The following is a 22073-nucleotide window of genomic DNA, read 5'->3' as shown; positions in this document are numbered from 1 at the left end:
CAGAAAAACAGTTTTGGAGAGGCTTTGTCTCCTGGCAACGGGGATAATGAAAACAATTACAAGCATCCTTCTGATAGCAAATCAATACATTGTTTCGGTTTTTTTCAATGTAATTTTAAAACAAATCTGTATAATTTGCTATAGGTATGATTATTTTATATTGCACATGTATAGCAGCACCTAGTTTTATCTACTGAGCCTATTTACCAACTATTTCTTGCAAAAATAAACTATTCGTGCAAAAATAAAACAGGGCGAACTTGAAAATATAGAATTTTAACTTACCTACTTACTTCAAAAATTAATCAGGCAAAAAATCATGCATAGCTCAACAAGTTCCACGTACGTTTCAAAAAGCAATTGTAACATCTTCAGGGGGTCTTCTTATGCTACCTTCTTATCACTAGATAGATAGTACCGGATTTTAGTTCAATCTAAAATATAGAATTGCTAATCTAACTATTAAACATAAACTACAATGTAGCCTACATGTTTCCTACATGTTTGAAAGTGGCAATTTTCTTCAACGCTACCATAATACAACGCGACCGTCCATCCATCACCCTAGACAGCCTTTCTCAGTTACAAACTGAAACTCACCATATTGTTAACCAACACTCATCTTGTTTGCATTATCTAGTGAATGTAAATATATTTCTCGTACTGAACTACGTATTATAATATAATTCAATATTTAGAAATTTTAACACTATGGATACAATACATAACAAATCGTTGAATTAAATTAAATTTCTTAAATATTTTTATGAATTTATTTAAGACTCGACTGTTGTAAATGCTCCACTATAACTATTCTCCTAAATAGGGCCTCGCCATTTAAAAAAAATGCATTGTCATGAAATTTTGATGATTGCTTATTGAATGAGTTAGCTAAATGGAAAAAATAGAATAGTAAAAATTGTTTTAATTTTTGAATAAGTGGACTGTATTTTGTATTGGTGATTTTTTTTTACATGAAAGGAATCACTTACTGTTTTTGATTAAATCTTCTTCAAGTTGAATACAAATTTTATAATAATTTTCTTGAATTTAGTTTTTCATCGTCTTTCATTTCATTCTGTCTCTTTATCAATCTTCATCACAGTCAGATGTTTTGTTTCTAAAATGTAATTGTTGAACATTTCGAGAGTATTTAAACTGCTTGCATTAACAGTGGTGCCAATCTTAATAATGAAATATTCTTTTTGGATACAATGTGATATAATAGAATTTTATTAAATAACATATGAAAATTTAATATTGAAATGAATCGTTATTTAAACTTTAATAATAATAAATTGTAAACATAAACATCGGTTAATGAATTTTGATTGACTTATTTGTAATAATTGAAATATGACTGAAACAAAGAAAACTAATACTTAACAATTAATAATACAACACAACAATTAACAACAATTAACAACAACAATTAATAATTAATAATTTACATTAATAATACTACCACTTTGTTTGTATGTTGCGTAAAATCATGAAGGTTTTTGTTGTTTATACGTTTCCTAGACGAAGAACTTATCTCAGATTCTTTCTGTCTATGCCACACACGCGACTTCAAGATTTCAGTAATGACATAATGAAGCACTTAAACAATTCTCATAGTAAATAAAACCAAGTTCGTTTTTTTTATAAACAATGCACGATGGCAAAAGTTAAGGTTTAAAACTTAGTTGTCATTTTATAAAACTTTATCAGCCCATAGTCAATTAATAACGATCAGAAACATTCAAAGGACTATTTAACACTAACCATGTCTTTTGCTGAAAGCAAGGCACAATTGCCAGTAATCTGGATGCTCGCCATCTGGCAGAGCGACCGTAGTTCCGCATTGAATAGCAATCTTGAACAACCAAGACGTTCGGATAGGGACAACGACGCCCATTCTGGATAGGCTAAGAATTTATGTCGGTGGTCCCAAACAGAGAGAGGGACATTTACTAGGGTGATCTATCGATGGTTATGTTAATTATTGTTTGGCTTGGAATGTACTGGCTTAAAAGTGTACATACCTTTCCGGACGGCTGTATGTTCTACTATGTGGGAATGATTCCATTACATTAATGAAATACGTGATATATTGCATTACGTATTATAACTGATACAATGGTAAAAAGACATAACCGGATTTGAAGACGACATAATTGGTAAACCATTTTTACTATCAAAATGCACACATAACTGGGGGCCAAATGCAAAAATATCGGTCTCTTTTAATAGTCTTAACATATATGTTTTTTCGATTTCCCTTTTTTTATTTAAACGTTGTAATGAAGAGACTAAAATGCCGCATGCCATTCAAATGATTAGAAATGACTGAAATATCTAGGACCACATTCTTCAGGACACATTCATCTAGGACTGAAAATAAAGGTCGTATATTCTTGCTGTTGAATTGACGATCGTTAAACTCGACCAATGCGTAAATAGGCTTTATAATTTAAATGACCAAATGAAAACAGTTTCGAGGAAAAGCGATGATTGTTTTAGTTTTGTTTTTGACACGGATGGAATGTATCCCTTTTATTTGTATTCCAATTATTCGCTTGAGTTTTATAACAAAATCTATACTAAGTAGTTATGTATAAATCCACAGCAATATCACACGATGGTAGGTTTGTGGGAAAATAAATGAGAGAACAAAACTCTTCAGAGCTTCTTCAACTTAATTATATTTCACAACAACAAAAAAAGGAACCTTCTATTTCATCTTTTAAACATAATCAAACTCTGCCAATTATTCATCGCCATAACAACCAAAAAATAGCCAAAAACGTAAACTTAAACGTTCTACTGCATTTAAGGCGTGCATCATTAATAACCGAATGTTTTAATTTTGTTGCAAATTTAAGCACTGAGACAGAAATTACCCAAAGCTTACACGCATACATAATGTAAATGCAAACTGGATGTAGACGTGTATTTACTGAGTAAACACAACTTCATCATCTGTTGTTTGTGGCTCCACTTCACACCTTCAGATGACTGATGATGTTGATTGTTAAAACAATTAACAAAAGGTCAAGTACCTAGCAAAACATAATTTGTTCCTTTAACTAAGGTATGTCAAAAGTCCATTGATCAAAAACAGAAGTTCTATCTAAATGTAAATGTGACGTCGCACTCTGTTGTCTGTATCCTCACTACTGTAAACTTATTCAGTAACTCGTGTTTATAGGGTGTAAAATCAATGTTAGAAGATCACCAACAGAAGTTCTATCTAAATGTAAATGTGACGTCGCACTCTGTTGTCTGTATCCTCACTACTGTAAAATTATCAGTAACTCATGTTTATAGGGTATAAATTCAAAGTTAGAAGTTCACCAACAGAAGTTCTATCTAAATGTAAATGTGACGTCGCACTCTGTTGTCTGTAGCCTCACTACTGTAAAATTACCAGTAACTCGTGTTTATAGGGTATAAAATCAACGTTAGCGGTTCACCAACAGAAGTTCTATCTAAATGTAAATGTGACGTCGCACTCTGTTGTCTGTAGCCTCACTGCTGTAAAATTATCAGTAACTCATGTTTATAGGGTATAAAATCAAAGTTAGAAGTTCACCAACAGAAGTTCTATCTAAATGTAAATGTGACGTCGCACTCTGTTGTCTGTAGCCTCACTACTGTAAAATTACCAGTAACTCGTGTTTATAGGGTATAAAATCAACGTTAGCAGTTCACCAACAGAAGTTCTATCTAAATGTAAATGTGACGTCGCACTCTGTTGTCTGTAGCCTCGCTATTGTAAAATTATCAGTGTCAGTAACTTGTGTTTATAGGGTACTAGCTGTACCCACGGGCTTTGCCCCGTTTTACTTAATAAGTGAGCTCGTTCGCATGGCTCAATTACGTCCTGGTTGAAGTTCGTTCGCTACGCTCACTCACCTATTGGTTGGAGCTCGTTCGCTGCGCTCACTTGCCTTCAGGTTAGCTCGTTCGCTACGCTCACTCACCTTTTGGTTGCAAATTAGCTGTAGTCGTAAATTTAAAAAAATAGTGCTGCACCCTGTTGGTAATCCTTGTAACTTAAATGCTATTGCACATCATAGAAAAGAAGCAACTTGTTTAATTGAAACAGCTGTTAATATTCATTAATTCCATTTAAATATGAGTACTCATAAGGTTAACATGGGAAACTCCAGAGCCACTGGGGCGGAGCCCGAGAGTCCGATCAGAATAAAAATAGCTTAGTTTTCCTATTTAATGCCTAAAGAATCAGTGTACCAAATTTCAGCGTCCTAGGTAAATGGGAAGTGGGAGAATTAGTGATGAGTGAGTGAGTGAGTGTGTCAGTGAGGGCTTTGCCTTTTATATATTTATAAGATAAGATAAAATCAAAGTTAGAAGTTCACCAACAGAAGTTCTATTTATATGTAACGTTTTACTCTGTGTCTGTCAAATAGCTCGTTTTTACTGGTCATAAAATTGATGAAAGAATTTCGCTAACAGAAGAAATGATAAGATAACATTGTTTATTTACTTCTTTATTCGACCTATGTTTAGATATGTAGCAATAATAACAACTTGGATGATTTGAATAGTTTAAACACAGAAAATGGAATTCGTACTAAAAACTACGATGGATCACGCGAGTTAAGTGTTATCATGATACCTTAACCAATGAAATAGCTTACCTCAGAGAAAAGGTTAAACACTAATCCTGCACTGATATTTAGGTTCAAATACGCACATAGGTGGCGTCCTTATCTCATTTGATAATGATCATTTGCAAATATCAATTGATAATGATCATTTCCAAATCTCAATCTTATATATTTAAAAAAATTGGTTTTCCTTTTCCGAGTTCGTTTGGCTCTTCTACCCGACCGATTTTAATTATTGAGGTCTCAAATTGAAGGTATTCACGCACAGATTTGCCATCAAGCATCGGCATATAATTATCTATAGTCTTACTCGTTTAATACGTAAACGAAATTTGCTCTACATGTATTTCTTATGGAAGTTAAATTTGGTTTATCTTTGCCGAGTTAGTTTGGCTCTTCTGCATGACCGATTTTCATGATTGAGGTCTCAAATTGAAGGTATGCACGCACAGATTTGCCATCAAGCATCGGCATATATTCATCTATAAGCCCAGTCGCCTTATACGTAAACAAAATTTGCTCTCCATGTATTTCTTATGGGAGTTAAATTTAGTTTATCTTTTCCGAGCTCGTTTGGCTCATCTACCGAGCGAATTTCATTATTGAGGTCTCAAACTGAAGGCATTCACGCACAGATTTGCCATCAAGCATCGGCATATAATTATCTATAGTTTTACTCTGTTTATACTTAAACGAAATTTGCTCTCCGTGTATTTCTTATGGAAGTTAAATTTGGTTTATCTTTTCCGAGCTCGTTTGGCTCTTCTACCCGACCAATTTTCATAATTCAAGTATCAAATTGATGACATGCGCATATTTCACATCAAGCATCGGCATATATTTACTCATTGTATTACTCGACAAAAAATATATTTTGATTCATTTTCGAATTCTTACTTCATTTTGAGATGTATTTCACCAGTTATAATTATATAATCCTACATATTTTGGTCAAAGAACCTTCAGTGAAACACCGGCTTTCATTTATTATTATAAATAAGCTATTATTTATTCAAATTGGACGAGTTTCAAGCAAAATAGGTAAACAACCGACATAAAAATTATTATTAATATGGGTTTTCTATGATTAAAAATCAATAGCTCCAGTATTGTTCATGTTTTTTATATGTTTTAGACTCAAAATAATCAGTAAATTATAGGCTTTAATTAGAGCTATTGGTTGTTTAAATCAGTTAAGCTCAAGATACTGTATTACTCAATCAAAAATCCTAAATTTGTTTATTTCTCGGATATTATATTTACTTTAGCGCTGCGGAGCAGCATGGGTCCTCTAGTTAATAACAATCATAATCAAATCTCAATTGATAATGTTTGCTGGTAGACCCTTAAAAGTATTACAGTGCCGTATAACTAAATTAAATAATAAATATCTATACTTAGTTAAAATAGTCTTATAAAGGAACTGTTTTTATCACCACGATGGAGCGGTGTCGTAATTGGTTAACCAAGAGATCATTAAAGGGAAGACACAACAAGAGCTCTAGAGAGGTGAGTGTGGCGACGTCATCGCCTCAGTCTCTGCTCCACAACATTTGATCATTTTTTAACAAAGAATATTACTTTTTTATATTGTTGTGGTCACGATTGCTATTTTGTTAGTTACCACAAATAATTTTAGACATAGTACAGACTTTTACTAACTACTCAGCTATATTTCATACTGTACATCGATATATAACTAGTGTATGTAACTACTGGATGTTATACATCGATGATTTCATGTCCCTCCGGAGTGCAATAGACGTAAATCCTGGCAGCAAACTTGTTTGACAATGTCTTGTACACCAAATTTAATGCCCTTTCTTCTGAAAATGTTATTTCCATCATACTCGTATGATATGACTTAAACTAAATGGCATAAAACGCCCACTCAATGTAGGGAACGTGGCAATGCTTTCAGTACGATTCCATATTTCCATGATTGAGAGTGACAGGTGGAGGATTAAATTCACGTTTCGGTTTTCCACATTCAATGTGACACCAACGCTGTGTCAATGTCAGCGTCTGTTACAGCGAGATACACATCGACGAAATACATTCCGTAGTTTTGTGTATGACCACGGTTTTGACACGTTTCTATTTACTAACAAACCAATAGAATGGTAACAATGCTAGGCGACGTGACTTGGAACGTAAATCAAGTATTTTGCCATAACTGAGTACACAGTAACAATACAATTAGAACATTACAATACTGACAATCGAACTAAAATACCAATAGAGTATTTCCTATACTAGGCTATGTGCACTGCGTTGTAATAGTGGGTTTGATTTGGTCTCACTCTCACACTAATGAAATAACAAGTTTAACAAACCAACGAAACTTATAAACAGTAAACTCGGGAACGTAGGAATGATACTTATCTACTTGATACTTGAAGATTTCCCGCTGGAAGCGTCACTGCACCGTGGTCGTCAAAAATGTGGCCATTTTTATTCATCCTCAAAGTACTCTGTCAATGAGTGGTATGGCTTCTTCAATAAATAATCCTTGAGCAAAATCTAGAATTTTTGTATGCCTTCAATATGTTTGATTTCTTTTGGGATCTTGTTATAAATCTTGGAGCACATAACCTTAGTACCATTTGCTACTAAAGTGGAATTGACTTGGGTTTTTAACACATCCTGTCGTTTAAAATCTGGCAAGTCGTTGACATAGAGGAGGATTAGGACAGGGGAATAGAATAGGGTGTAGCTTAAGTTCATTCCTTGAGGTACAACGGTATTAATATTAACTAGTGAACCCGTTGCTCGAAATCGAGCAATTAAACTTCGGTTATAAAAACAACTATTCTGTTTACATTATTTTTATTTTTTACAGTTAAAAAAACACTATTATATTAACTCTCTGTATACAATTTTTTTAACACCCTGTCATCATTCAACAGTTTTCCTTAAACTTTAGTGTTTTCTATAGATACGAGGCCCGTCAAACGACCTAGCACGGCTCGCTGCTACATAGAGCTGTCCATTGGCAAACACAGGCGCGGAAGGTAAATTCCAACAGTAATAATTGATTGTCCTTGAGCTTTGTTTATGGTAATGCCAAAACCTGGAATTACAGGAAACTGTGTACGTTGAAGCTGAAATGGGTTTATACAATTCAAGACTAAACAGTTTAAATTTGATCTGGAGGGTAATCGAGTGGTTGGAGAGGTTGTCTCTTAATCCTTACAAAATAAGTTTTTAAGGACATACTAATTAATAAGTTACATCTGGATGGATGGAAATAAATAGTATTGCACGCCCATGATCTCTTAGATTCACTATTTGTAAGAAGGAAACTAAAACATCAAAGTTTACAGTGCAATAATTAGGCTTTCCAGTAAATTTTAAAATATTTACTAATTACGTATCTTATAGCAATAATATTTAAAGTAAACATAATTTATTTGGAAACATTGCGATCTTTGAATTTATAAATTAACTCATTCAAAAACTATTATTTTCATTTTATCGTTATAACATTTTTTTAACCTACCGAAACAAACTTATGATTGCATTACATTAAACTGGGGCTTTCACAAACTTTTTAGAGACACTCAAGCGTTAAAGGCTTTTAAACCCTTTTAAGACTTTGTTCGCAGAAACAGCTTTACTTTGATTTAATTTCTACATTTTCTTTTCAGTGAAGCGATTTAATTGTTTTTAAAAACAAATTCAATGTCCGTAATTAACTTGTTGGTTTCATTATTTAATAGTGCCCTCCGCTATATTATATAATCTGTTGTGAAAGTGTATATAGTCAAGTTTTTAAACGCTAATGTGTTAGCCTAACTAAATAGCGCAAGCTTATAACCATCACGGATTGATTCAAACTAACATTGTGCGATAATACATAAGACTAACCTTAACACGAAATCCTCTAATCCGAAAGGTTAATAGCATTGTATGCGCTTTAACTAAGATGACTGAGTTTTTATACACTTTTTTAGAAAATAAATCCATGTTCAAATCAGTCATTAGATATGTGAAAGTGATTTTCTTTTCTAGGCTTAAACTATTATGTGTGAAACCCCTATTTTGGGTAGGTATATTCCTTTTAATTTTTATTTAATTAGTAAACAACTTTAACTTGTACATTTCAAATCCAACCAGTTGCCAAATCTCTTCCCCATACCACCAAATCATGATAGTTTTATAAACGTAATTCTCAAGTTTTTATTTCAAGTGTAATTGTTTCAGTATCCTTGTGTATAGATTATTTTAATATGTAAATACTGTAATGTGAAATAATTTCAACTAGTTTTTGGCCCGTCCTACGTACGGGAATCAAGTAGAGGTACAATAAATGCGCGACTCTGCTATACTTTCAAAATAAAATGAATATTAAGGTATAAGAAGATATTTTATTTTTAAAACATCATAAATAAGTTTCATTACACATATTGCCTGCTTTAACTTATGAAGATTTAAACATTCATTTAAAGCTGAATAATAAATGCGTAACTCTAATATTTTGTCATCGACAAGCTTGCTGCAACTTCTGCTCCTTGCTCATTTTCAGCTTGGATATTTTGACAGAGTGTCCACGGGAGCATTTTCAACTTTAAAGCATGTACTCCTCAAGAAGTATACTCCATTTCCCAGCTTCCGTCCAACTCAAAAGGACCAAGCCACTTCATTGCCCGTGCCATTCCTGTATGAACATTTCAACTTTCCTACTCTGTGGGGTGGGTGATTTCGCCTTAGAACTACCATACCCGTTTTCAGGCCCTTCTTTCCTGGCACATCGATTCTCTCTGCTTCTTTCCTTGAATTGTATCCTGCTTAACGATGCATACATTCTATATGTACCGAGTTTTTTTTTTCATGCCATGCAGTCAAATTATTAGTCTCTTGTAACTTGCATGTATTATGTTACAATTACCAGTTCGTTCAATTAGCCGACATAGAAAAATATCTGCTGGGGAGAAGCCTATGACGCGATTAACTATTTTATTAATGTGGTTAACCTTTCCGAACTATTACTAATCGTTCATATACTTCGTGGTCGATAGTTTCTGTTGATACAGTTAACAATAGATTTTTTGAGACTTGAAGTAGCTTTATTAAAAATATCGTTTTGCCATTATCTCTACTTTTAAGAAAATCCGTATTATTTTGAACACAATATTTTCATTAAATATGTATTAAGAATTTATTTGAAGAGGATAGTTTAGCTTAAATACCTACTAATACCATACTTCTACGGGTGGTTGACGATCGTTTTGTGAAGGGATCACTAGATAAAATAAAGATAAATCAACCTCTTGCTTTTAGGTCAAATTATTCTGGTCCAAACGAAAATGATTATTTTGTTATTTTACAGCAATAGTTATTTATAAAAGGCTGCATACAAACTAGTTAATGGAATTACTCATATACAGTTTTAACAAGAATGACACTTTGTTACCTGACGATGGATTACAGTTAGTGCGAGAGAGAGAGGTTGTCTAGAATGATGGATGGGCGGTCCCGTGCGTTATGAGGATCTTACGTAGCTACAAGAAAAGAAACTGTCCAATATGCATGTTATAGTTGTTTTAACAACACCCTGCTATATAATAACTAATTACAGTCAAATTGGGAAATCCCAGCACATGATACTTTGAGATTGTATATTTATGAGTGACAGTTCTATATTTAGATAACTATTTGGCTCTAGACTATATCGATATATTACAGTGAACGGGTATTGTTGTCGGCACAACTGTTTATATTTTTTTTTACGTGACACAAAAATAACTAAAAAAAATCTTTCAAATTACATCTTTTGTAAAAAATATATCAGTGTCTGCTACTAACTGAAAATATTCTGCTCAAACGCTTAACTTAACACAAAGAATGCTTTACAAATGAACGCATTCAATGTTACCTCTGTGCGTTGAAATTTCAAAGGATTGGTGAAATTAATGTTTATGTGTCAAGGGAGTTGCAATATCTGGTTCCTTTGTTCTGCCAACATTAGAACACAAGTAATAAAACAACACCTTATTTTTTGCATATTATTTTATTTTAATTTTGTTAAGGGAAAATAAAAAAAAAAACTGGTATTTAGTCCAGTGAGTGTACATACGTCACACCTGCTTTTGCACGCAACGACGACTCTAATGTGTGATAAATGGGCGAGTGTGGAATACAACATGTATGGCCAATGTGGACAATAATTCCGACAGATTACGTTACCGTAGTGCATGTTCTCTCATCTAGAAAAATAGAGAAAATTGATAGTTTCTCACCGAATATGTTTTTCACAGACCAACTGTGAATAGTTACATAATTTCCCAAATGATTTACGATTTACAAAATTACTAAATCAACAATGAACGATGCTTATTAAATAACTAAGGTAACAATATTCTACCTAATTGAATTATTTTTAACTTTATAAATATTTTAATTGTAAATATTAAATCCAATGACGAAATTCAGTGAATATTACCTTGGCTGAGACATGTGATATCATTGGCTCAAAGTTTGTGATAAAATCTCATGTTAAACTACCAAACCCACCAAATTTATGACATATTAATAAGATCCCAACGCCAATAATGTGACCTTTATGAGAACGAGAGGTCTAAGCTAATACACAGTGTTTAAAGTTTTTCTATCTCGGACATAAAACAGAGTTTAAAATAAATAAAATCCTCTTCGTTGAATATATTCAAATATATTGAAATATATTTAAAATATATTTACTTACTGTAGACATTCAGATTTTATTAGATAGTTAACTCCACTTATATATCTTATATATTCTAGTCGTGTATAATTGGTTTAAACTTTTAATGTATAATATAAAAGACCATTAGTTTTACAAAATTTCGTAAAACGTCTCCAAACTATCAGTACGCCTTAAACAAGAAACTCCCTACAGTGCAAACAATATAAACAAGATAATCTAATAAACAGTGGAGCATGAAGCTTGTATCTGGGCAGGGTTGGCTGAGATAACACACGTGTTTACATCGAGGTTTTATAATATAGAGCTTTTGCGACCACGAGTTGTCGTGTTATTCCTAACTGGTTATTGGCTTTAAAAACCTCAATATCTATTTAAATCAACCTTTGCTGAAGGACTGGTTTTTATTTATTTCTAAAAGACTGTTTTGTCTTAGTATCACTAACTAACAGATAACCCCATTTTCGAATGAATGTAAACAAAATTGTATCATGGCCATCTGTTTTGATGTAAACAAATGTAACCTTGAAAAAGTTCAGATTATTGACAACAGAATTCAGCACGAACTATGTGAAATTTTAAAAGCCTAAAGGACGAAGGGCTTTCACTTGATATCGTCCGAACCCTCAAAAGGCACATCTAGAAGATAACAGCTTTAAATTGATACCCAATATGCCTATAAAAATAAATATTTAGAGGTCGATTTACTGCACAAAAAAATCCAACAAATTCTGTACAGTATATAGGTGAGCGTAGAATGAGAAACATGAAAGTTTTGTTACTAACTAACACCAGCTGATACTTCAACCAGTATTACTTATCTTATAAATTAAAAAGTCTAATGTGCTATGTTTAGAACCGTCAAAAAGTTTTTCACAGTTTTATCAGGATCAACCATATACAAGTCTACAGGCTTGCTCTAAGAAACAAGAACTAAATCCGAGTTGTTAGGTCACCCAATCGATTTAGTTTTCTAAATTATCCAGCTCTCCATTGTATATTTCTCACGAAAATCAATGGGGTTATGTTTTTTTTTTTATTTAACCATGAGCTAAAGATTATTGAACATAATCCTACTAATATTATAAATGAGAAAGTTTGGATGTATGGATGTATGGATGTGTGGATGTATGTTTGTGACAAGTGAACGCGAAAAGTACTGGTCGGATTGGGCTGAAATTTGGCATGATGATAGCTCACATTCCCGATTAACATATAGGCATATTCTTATTTCAAAAATCCTTTCGGGCTCCGCCCCAGTGGCTCTGGAGTTTCCCATGTTAACCTTATGAGAAATGGAATTATTGAATCTTAACAGCTGTTTCAATTAAACAAGTTGATTCTGTTCTATGATGTTCAATAACATTAAAGTTACAAGGATTACCAACAGGGTGCAGCACTATTATTTCTTTTACATTTATGACAACAGCTAATTTGCAACCAAAAGGTGAGTGAGCGTAGCGAACGAACTTCAACCTGGAGGCGAGTTAGCGTAGCGAACGAGCTAACCTGAAGGCAAGTGAGCGCAGCGAACGAGCTCCAACCTAAAGGTGAGTGAGCGTCGCGAACGAGCTCCAACCTAAAGGTGAGTGAGCGTAGCGAACAAACTTCAACCAGGACGTGATTGAGCCATGCGAACGAGATAATCTTGAAAATTAAGAAGTTAAACGGGGCAAAGCCCGCGGGTTACAGCTAGTGATGAAATAAATTAAAATTAAAGACTTTGGCAGTCTTATCCAGTTGTAAGTTTGGAACATCTCAAGGCTTCTTCTCTGCAAACTACTGTATTATGAAACCCTAGCAGAGTATAATATAAAGTAGACATCTAATCTTTACGGGAAAGGTCATTGTATTCTTAGCACAACATCCACTGGGGATGCGATGCTCCCAGCGACGCGAAAATAGTAAGGAATGAGGTTTTTCTTATCCAGTTAAAAGTTGTAATGTGAAAGCGTGTATATAGTAGTGCACATAGTCCTTTTATTTTACCTGTTCTCTCTTCTGCGGGAATGTATTTCTGACACTTACTCCAATAATTCTCCTAGCAGAAGCTTATAAAGCTTCATAGGAAGGCAGGGCCTGTGTCGTCAAGAGTGTATTCCTATCTGAAAGTTGTGGATCCCTTCCATATCCTGGGTTAGAGGACATGGAAGAATTTGCACCTACAAGAAGCTGTGACTTTTCCCTAACTTGAATCTGGTTCTCAACTAAAGTGCATAGCGTTTTAACATCTAAAGAGTTGTTAACATTTTGCTCTTCAACCTTGATGATGATATATTAATAGTCAAAGGCTATATCCAGTCTCTTGTCTTAGCCACACCCTGGTGTAAATTAACATCCGCACTACACCTTTTCCAATTTATTTGAGAAACGATTACGTTTATTTGAGAACATGTCAATTGTATTTGAGATTAGTTAAATATATTTTAGAAATCATCAATTCAATTTCAGTTGTATTTGAGAAGGCATCAAATGAATTACATTTAAGAAATTGTTAAATGTATTTGTGAACTTTAGATTTAAAAATGAGAAACTCAAAATTCAGCTGATTTTTTACATGGATATTTTTCTTAAATACAATTAATTGCCAATTTCTAAAATATTAAAATAAAAAAAATAATATTAAAAGAACTCATTGTGAAATGAAATTAACAATTTCTATACGGGGCGAATCTTGTAAGGTCGTTCATTCATGAAGGTGTCTAGTATTTTATTGGACAAAGACCGTTTGTCCTACAATGATGATATAAGTTTTTTCCCACTAACCCAACCCAAAGCAATATCATAAATATATTAATTGATTTTCGAATACAGGATGTACCATAATCTAACAATAATAAATAAAAACACGTTATGTCATAGCATACATAATTTTAAAGCTCTGCTGTATTAAATTCAAACATTTTGGTGGAAACAGAACTCGTATATGATCATATTTTTCAAAATGGGGCGATTTCTTTGGAATATTTTGTACGTTTTGAATTCCTACATTTTTCTTAAAAATACATATAATAATACTGTTTTTACATTCCTAGTGAGAAAAGCAGCTCACATCAGTACAGATCACCTTTTTATTGTACCGGCTCACTCATTGCTTTGCTGTATACGATCCACGCACGGGCAAATGCAACCTCTTTTAAAAGAAACAGATTTATTTTGATAAAACAATACCTGTTTAATTTTACAATAATCTCTGAACAAATATATTTTTTAAAATATTTATTTACTTAGGAAAATTTTTTTCTAATAATGATTAAATGTATTTGATAACTTATGATAATGAGAAACAAAAAATTCAGCATAACACATCCTTACAACTATAAAAACTCTGTACATTAACATAAATAAATAGTTCTTAATTCGTCATATCACAGTATTTACAGTACATTCATTGACGATTTACACCCTAATTATGTAGGTATACTTTAAGTACTAATTAGTACGGTACGCACTGAGGAAAAGTCACTATGCAAAAAGGTCATGATTGAAAGACATTACAAACAAGCTATGAAACATAGGTTCAATTAAAACTCTATTAACTTTTTCGATGGTTGACCATAGATTTCACAGATATATAATTCTATGCTAAAGGACATGCACTCATAGAACGATTTTAAATGATGAATTAAATTAAAAATCTTCTTTTAAATCAAATTAAGAAACCTCCTAACCTTTTTACTTCCCTACTGCTAAGGCTGCAGGATGGAAGGTTGTAGTGTGTTGAAAAGCTAGTGCACAATCACCGTCGACAATAGTGTTCTTTGCGTCAATCACATTTTCTAAGTAGGCAAGCCATTGTTCTCCAATACCAGGTGGTTGAACTTGTCCAACTCTCAGGTTTGCTTTTGCGAACGCCTTCACCTTCAACCATATGGTTTCCACGGGATTCAACATTGGTGAATAAGGAGCTCGCCGCAGTAACGTTGCTGGAGTCCCGTCATGAACTGCTTCTAGCCGGCTGTGGCACGGAGCATTGTCGACAACAACTACCAGGTCCTCAAGCCGATTGACAGCATACTTGCCATCTTTGCATTAAGGTTTCTTCAACCCATGCATTTGCTGATTCATTGGTAAATGACCCTCTTCTTCAATCCATTGCTAATTTTGAAGGTTGCTGTCAAAACTGCACAAATTAAATGAACATCAGGTCCTTTTCTTGCTGGTAGCTTTTGAACTGTTCTGTTTTCAGCTTTAGCTCGTCCTACAGATTTAGTTTAATAAAATCGTTTAGAGTATGAACATAGTCGGCTCGTCTAACCCTGTTTTGGATCGAGTTCATTGTAACAGGTTCATTATGGACCTGCTTAAGTCATTTAAGCCTGCCTTCAAGGTAGTTTCCAATTGTGGCGACAGAAACAATTTTTTGAAAATAATTCAAAACCTTACCTTGAATTTGTTTTAAGGTAAGACCACAATCGTTCTCTATCCATGTTTCAATCTAATTTATTTCTTCATCTATTAGAACTTTCGGTTTCTTTCGCCTTTTGGGTAGAGGTATATTATCTCCCGATCTAACCCCTCGGTATGCCGTTTTGGAGGGGACATTCAACTGAATGCTTAACGCTACCCAATCTTCTCCTCTGTTGACAGTCGAGACAATTCTTAGCCGGTCTTGGTTGGAATGGTTTTAGTATTCTTTTCTTACGATGTGTTCCACTATATCAATATCTTGACGGCAAATCGGACATTGTTCTGCATTTTTCCTTTACACTACACTTGTCCTTCATAAAATGTCAGTTGTTCACTTTCATTTCAAATTTATAAAAAGGTTATTTGCATTTTATAGTCTTCCAACACAACAAACAACAAAACCTCACACTGCAAGTAAACAAATAACATAGTAATAACCATAACAATTAACAAAGCATAGCTGGTTTAATTTGGATAATTTTCTCAAATACAATTGCAATTACAATTGACAACTTCTCAAATTCAAGTCACTCTTTCTGAAATGAAACGTTTGTCAATTCTATATAATGCTTTCTCAAATATAGGGTGTCCCACGAAGTGGTTTAAACGTTTGATTTTATATTACGTGCCCATTCATGCACCGAACTTTTTTAAACTTTACACAGTTTACAAAGTAGGTTCTAAAAATATTCTGGAAAAATTTAAACTCCCTAACCTTAGTATAAACAAAATGGCGGCATATTGAAAACATTACCAATTTGCTTCCTATAAAAACTACTTTCATAATTTATTATCTGATTTGTTTACTACGTTGCGGTTCTAACGCTCATTGTTAAAGAACAGCTGTTGTAAAATGATTGTAAAATGAGTTTTAAATGAAAAGTTACCCCATTTAACGGTACCAGAAATGAATCAAGCAATCTTTCAACAAGATGGTGCACCACCTCATTTCGCAAATCCTGTCAAGCAATTACTAAATGGCAACCTTCATGGCCGTTGGATTGGTCGTGGAAATGATTTTTTTAGATTTTTTCCACCCCGATCACCTGATTTGACTGTTTGCGACATCTTTTTATGGGGTTTCTTGAAGGAACAAGTTTATACCCATAGCTTCAATAATGATGAGGGACTAAAACGATCAATAGAAGAGGAACTTCTCCGGATACCGCTGGGTTTCTTTGTAAGAGCTTACGAATAATTTGTTACGCGCTGTTATCAGAGTGTTGCTGTGGATGGGTTACAGTTTGAATAATTTTGCACATTGAGGTTTTTGATTAGGCTATGTTCTAGTTTTTTTATATTGCCCTGGAAAGTACCAATAAAAATATTTTATAAAACCATAAATACCTTCTTTACTGTTTTTAAAGCGTCGGTTTTCAATATGCCGCCATTTTGTTTCTACTAAGGTTAGGGAGTTGAAATTTTACCAGAATATTTTTATATCCTACTTCTTAAACTGTGTAAAGTTTAAAAAAGTTCGATGCATGAATGGGCACGTAATATAAAATCAAACGTTTAAACCCCTTCGTGGGACACCCCGTACAATTGACTATTCTCAACTACATTTGTTGTTTTATCAAATTCAACTAACTAATCTTGAATAATCTATACCTTATAACAACTGACTAATTTACATTTGATATTTTCTCAAATACAATTAATAACTTCTCAAATAAATGTGGGAAAAGTGTAGTGAGTACTACGACTATCCGCAGTACTAACCTGATAATTAGACCAATTAGTTAATTACAAGGAAAAATGTGGTTCGGATTCCACTATAAACTGTATGTCCTTTAGTTGCCATTGCCTGTATCGGCTTTTAATTAACAGCTTTGTATAATGGACAGATCGGCCTTAGCATAGACAAAAAGAAATAAATACTCTATTGTCTATGGCCTTAGTCACTAACAAGACTACAAGATCCTACCACTCATCCTACACTCATCTTTCACTCATATTTTGGTTAAAATAGGCACACAGTGGCTTCCCCATCTTGATTAAAATATTAAAAAAAAAACTTTACTTAACACGGCTCCCAATATCTAGGGTTGGTTTCAATCAAACGTCTACAATAATGGACTCATTGATTGGAACTCTGCTGATCAGCAATTAGTTGTGCTATCAGTCTACAAAGCGTTGTATGTGATAGGTATATTGGTTCAGATACGACCAGCAACGGTACACGTTTGAAGTCATTGATTGTGAACCGCTATACCTAATGACTTCATAACAACTCTCTATGTAACTTAATGCAAATCACAAACGGGACAAGAGAAGTTTGCCTCGATAGGGAGAGAGAATATCAACCAACTAATTATTAGTATTTCTGTAACTATCGTGTTTTATATAAATCGTAAATAACTGGTATACTTTGTACAGTTCGTTTATTTACCTGATGTGCAAACGAGTCTCAATTCGTAAAAAAAGTCCCAGCAGCAAACCTGCAAATTATGCAATTTTTAATTTGTGTAAATGAATTTAAACAAATATATTTCTTTAAGCTTGTCAGATTTATTACCTATTTGAATAGAATTAGATTTCATGAGTACCTATGTTTGTTACTCATAACAGGGAAGGAAAAGTGTTTTATCAAGTGTAATATTAGTTTGGTAAAATAAATTGCTAAATTTGATCAAAATAAATCCAAAAACAAGCAAACTACAACAGTTTACTATTAATCCATAAAATAATATGGGAAGTTTATATGTAGATTTATTTAAGTATGAAGTTATATTTTATTGAAAATAAAAGGGTATCCTTGTCGATGACGTTTCTTCGCTTTCTACGGATGTCTCTCTGTTAAATTCTATCTTTATTTATATAATTTATTCCGTCTTTTTACCCTACAAAGAGATTTTGAATAAAATTGCCAGGATAAAAAAGCACATTGTTGTTGCAGTTTGGTATTTTATTGATATTTTATAAGACACACACTTCAATCATACATCATCTAAGCCAGTCCGTAGTTACAGTCAAATTCAATCTATTTATAAATGTTCATAGTATAAAACTATGACAAACCCATTGTTGGTAATAAAGCAATCAAAAATCACAAACCACATACTTCTTCATTGCGTGTAACCATTTATGAATTCAGTGCCTCTATATTTCATGAATATATATGAATAAATGAAGGACAGGATAGGGACGCATTATCATCTAGATGAAACATCTGGTCCAGCCTATACAGTCTCCCAGCTGAGCTTTCGTTTAAATCATGTTTAGATGTCGTGTTTTGAAAATACCTAAAATAAAAAGAATCTGTAATATAAAATGTTTGCCATAGATTTTGTATTTGATCGAATTATTCACAGCCCGTTTTCTTAACATATTTAACATCGGATACTGAAGTTAGACTAAGAGTAGTTAGTTTTATTTCTACTCAAAGTGAATACGCCAATAATAGAGAATTGAGTGGACTATATAATTTGTAGTCCTGGCAGTTGAGAAAATGGTGTGTTATGATATATGTATAAAAACTAATTAAACTGCAATCGTAGTACTTGTGCATTTTAAGTGGTACTTTTAAATTTGGCATATAAAAAAAACCTTCAATACTTAAACTGCAAGACCAAGCACAATTTTCTAATACTGTATATCTGTTGGCAGCACTATTGAGTGTCAGGCTTTTCAGATAACCTCTTATCTGTGGCACAACTATTACAAATTGCGCCTGTTATTTACTATTTCACACACAATAAAATTATAGCATTATATTTACTATTTGTATGAACTTAGAGTATTGTCATGTACACAAACCTGTGGAGACTGCGTGTTTTGCTAATAATCGTTGTCGTGAAGGGCTGATTTCTCTAATCGCTTCGACAATATTTAGTTGTATGTTGTACGTGATGCGTAAATTTGGATGCGTTGTGATGTCATCATCGACGAAGCTACTCATGTATGTATGTACTGGACACTCAGCTGATATTTTATATACTACTTGTTACTTTTGGAACAGCTGATTAGGTTATTAACTCACACAAGTCATTATTGTGGATAGAACAATTTATCTTATTAATCATTTAGCCCAAGTAAGGTAGATAATTTTAGATATCAGTACATTTTTAGCTATTTGGATATTTATCAGAATGAGGGTATTATATGGTGTAACATACGATCTTTAGGAAGCACATTACCGTTTCGGAGCCTGGAATAAAAGACACTAGTTACGATGCGGGTTTAAGACGAAGCAGCAATAATGCCTTCACTGATGACACTATAAAAGGGACCGCGTGGTTTACGAGGTCATATTGAGGTCTAAACTGGCTTTCATGCTTTAAACTTGTGTCTTATGATCCCTGCAGTACGGCATCAATGTTTCACTTATTTTCTGGATAAATACTTAGATCTAGTATAAATTAATATCTATGGCATTTTAGATAAAGTTAAGGGTTATGAACAGTTGTGTGTTGACTTTGGATACTGAATAGACATTCCATCTACTTCAGCAGCAGTTGTTGAATTTTGTTATTTTAACTAAAACCCTGCACAGTGTAATAAGCCTTTCATACAGTGTGCTCCAGTGTTTTATTCCAGTTATATTTTCTCTTTTTAGTTTTTCATACGACGATAGTTTAGGACACACAAGATAAGTTTACAATGCACCTATTGGTTTGGTTTAGTTTAAAAGTTTGAGAGGATACTCGTTATTTTACAACAGAACGCTTCGTCTTCGGGTCAGTTAAACAAAGATATAATTTATCCTACAGCCTTGACATAAGAATGGAATATCTACTCCTCGGTTAAAAAATTTTGTTACGAAAACCCCTTAATAAAGCTTTGCAATATGTTTTGTATCGCTGAAGGTTTAGGGTTGTTATTTCTCAATACATTTTTGTAGCATAAAAGTAGTATTTTTTTAAATTGTCTAAATGAAAATAACTATACTAATTTAATTTGATCTTGCTCAACTTGCATTTAAAGGAGTTAGGGGAATTTAACAATCATTAACATCAAGTAAAGCATTTAGCTGAATGATGACTTTTCAATGAAATCATCAACAAAACACGGTCAACATGGTACAAGTAAAGATATCGTAACTACTAACTGTTACCTTTCAACATGTTTCAATGTATTATTGCAAAGCCACTTGACACAAATATGCCTGACGACTGCCACCATGACATTAATAAGTTGTCTATTTCAGTATACAATTATGTTTTACATCTTTGAACATCCTGTGACTGTTCAGATTCAAAGTAACGTGTCAATTTCATATTTCAGCAAAGCAGATATGAGGGATAAAACAATGGATTCAACGACGCCAATCTTGCGACTCAATTTAGACACTCGTTTATTCCACGGCGCTCTCTCGGGCCTCTCTTCATTTCCCTTAGTGCCATCGCTTAAGGAATATTAACTGTTTGCTTAGAAACATTTACAGCTTTATATTTCATTTTTCATTTTGCAGATGAATAATTCTTCTTGTGTTTCATGATACGCGTATTTTGATTATTCGCAGAATAATGCCCGAGGACTTTTATTGCATAAATTGGTGTAATATAAGGATAAAAGAGGATGTTTGTATATATATATTTGTTTGTTTGTTTGGCAGTGATAAACTCAATTTCGTCTACACAAAAAATACTTAATTTTGACACATCGTTTGTAAAAATCCGTCCATTATTAACGGAGGAGTAGTGTTTTGTAGAAATCGCCTTCACGTATTATACAGACTGTCCCAAAAGTCCCGGACCGGTTTAATATTTTCTAAACGACAACAGATAAATCAACAAGATTTGGTACATCAACATCACACCTAAAAATCTACTTTTTTATGGAAATATAAATTTTCTGTCACATCATGGGGACGTCCCGCAAGGAGTCAGAAGGAAATCTTAAATAGAAGCATAGGTTGACATGTACATCAGATTAAAGGTCTTTACTAGCAGAATATAATGCTGCAAATTTAAACTCAAACGGACAACCAAGTCAAGAGTAACAGTGGTTCAAAGATTCATTTAATTTGCATTTGGGGGCAGAGCCCTAGGAGTCAGAACATTTTTGTTAGCGTAAGCATAGGTCGATATGCACATCAAATTAAAGGTCTTCACTAGTAGATTACAATGCCGTAAATTCAAGCTCAAAAGAACGCCTGAGTAAAAAATGGCAGTCGTTCAAAGATTCAAAATGGCAGGTTCAAGAAATCTTTGAACGGCCGCCATTTTGTAACGGGTGATCCTTTCGAGGCGCGGTTTCCGGCATTGAACTCTGCTAGCTAAGCCCTTTAAACTGATGTGCATATTGACCTATGCTCCTATTTAAGATTTCCTTCTGACTCCTCGTGGGACGTCCCCATGATATGACAGAAAACTGATAGTTCCTTAAAAAAGTAGATTTTTTAGTGTGGTGTTAAT

The sequence above is a fragment of the Macrosteles quadrilineatus genome, unplaced genomic scaffold (genome assembly GCF_028750875.1).
Source record: "Macrosteles quadrilineatus isolate MER2022 unplaced genomic scaffold, UCM_ALF_1.0 Scaffold_2__2_contigs__length_208266976, whole genome shotgun sequence".
NCBI classification, from domain to species: Eukaryota; Metazoa; Arthropoda; class Insecta; order Hemiptera; family Cicadellidae; genus Macrosteles; species Macrosteles quadrilineatus.
The sequence above is the reverse complement of the archived record's forward strand: the minus strand, read 5'-3'. Positions refer to the sequence as shown.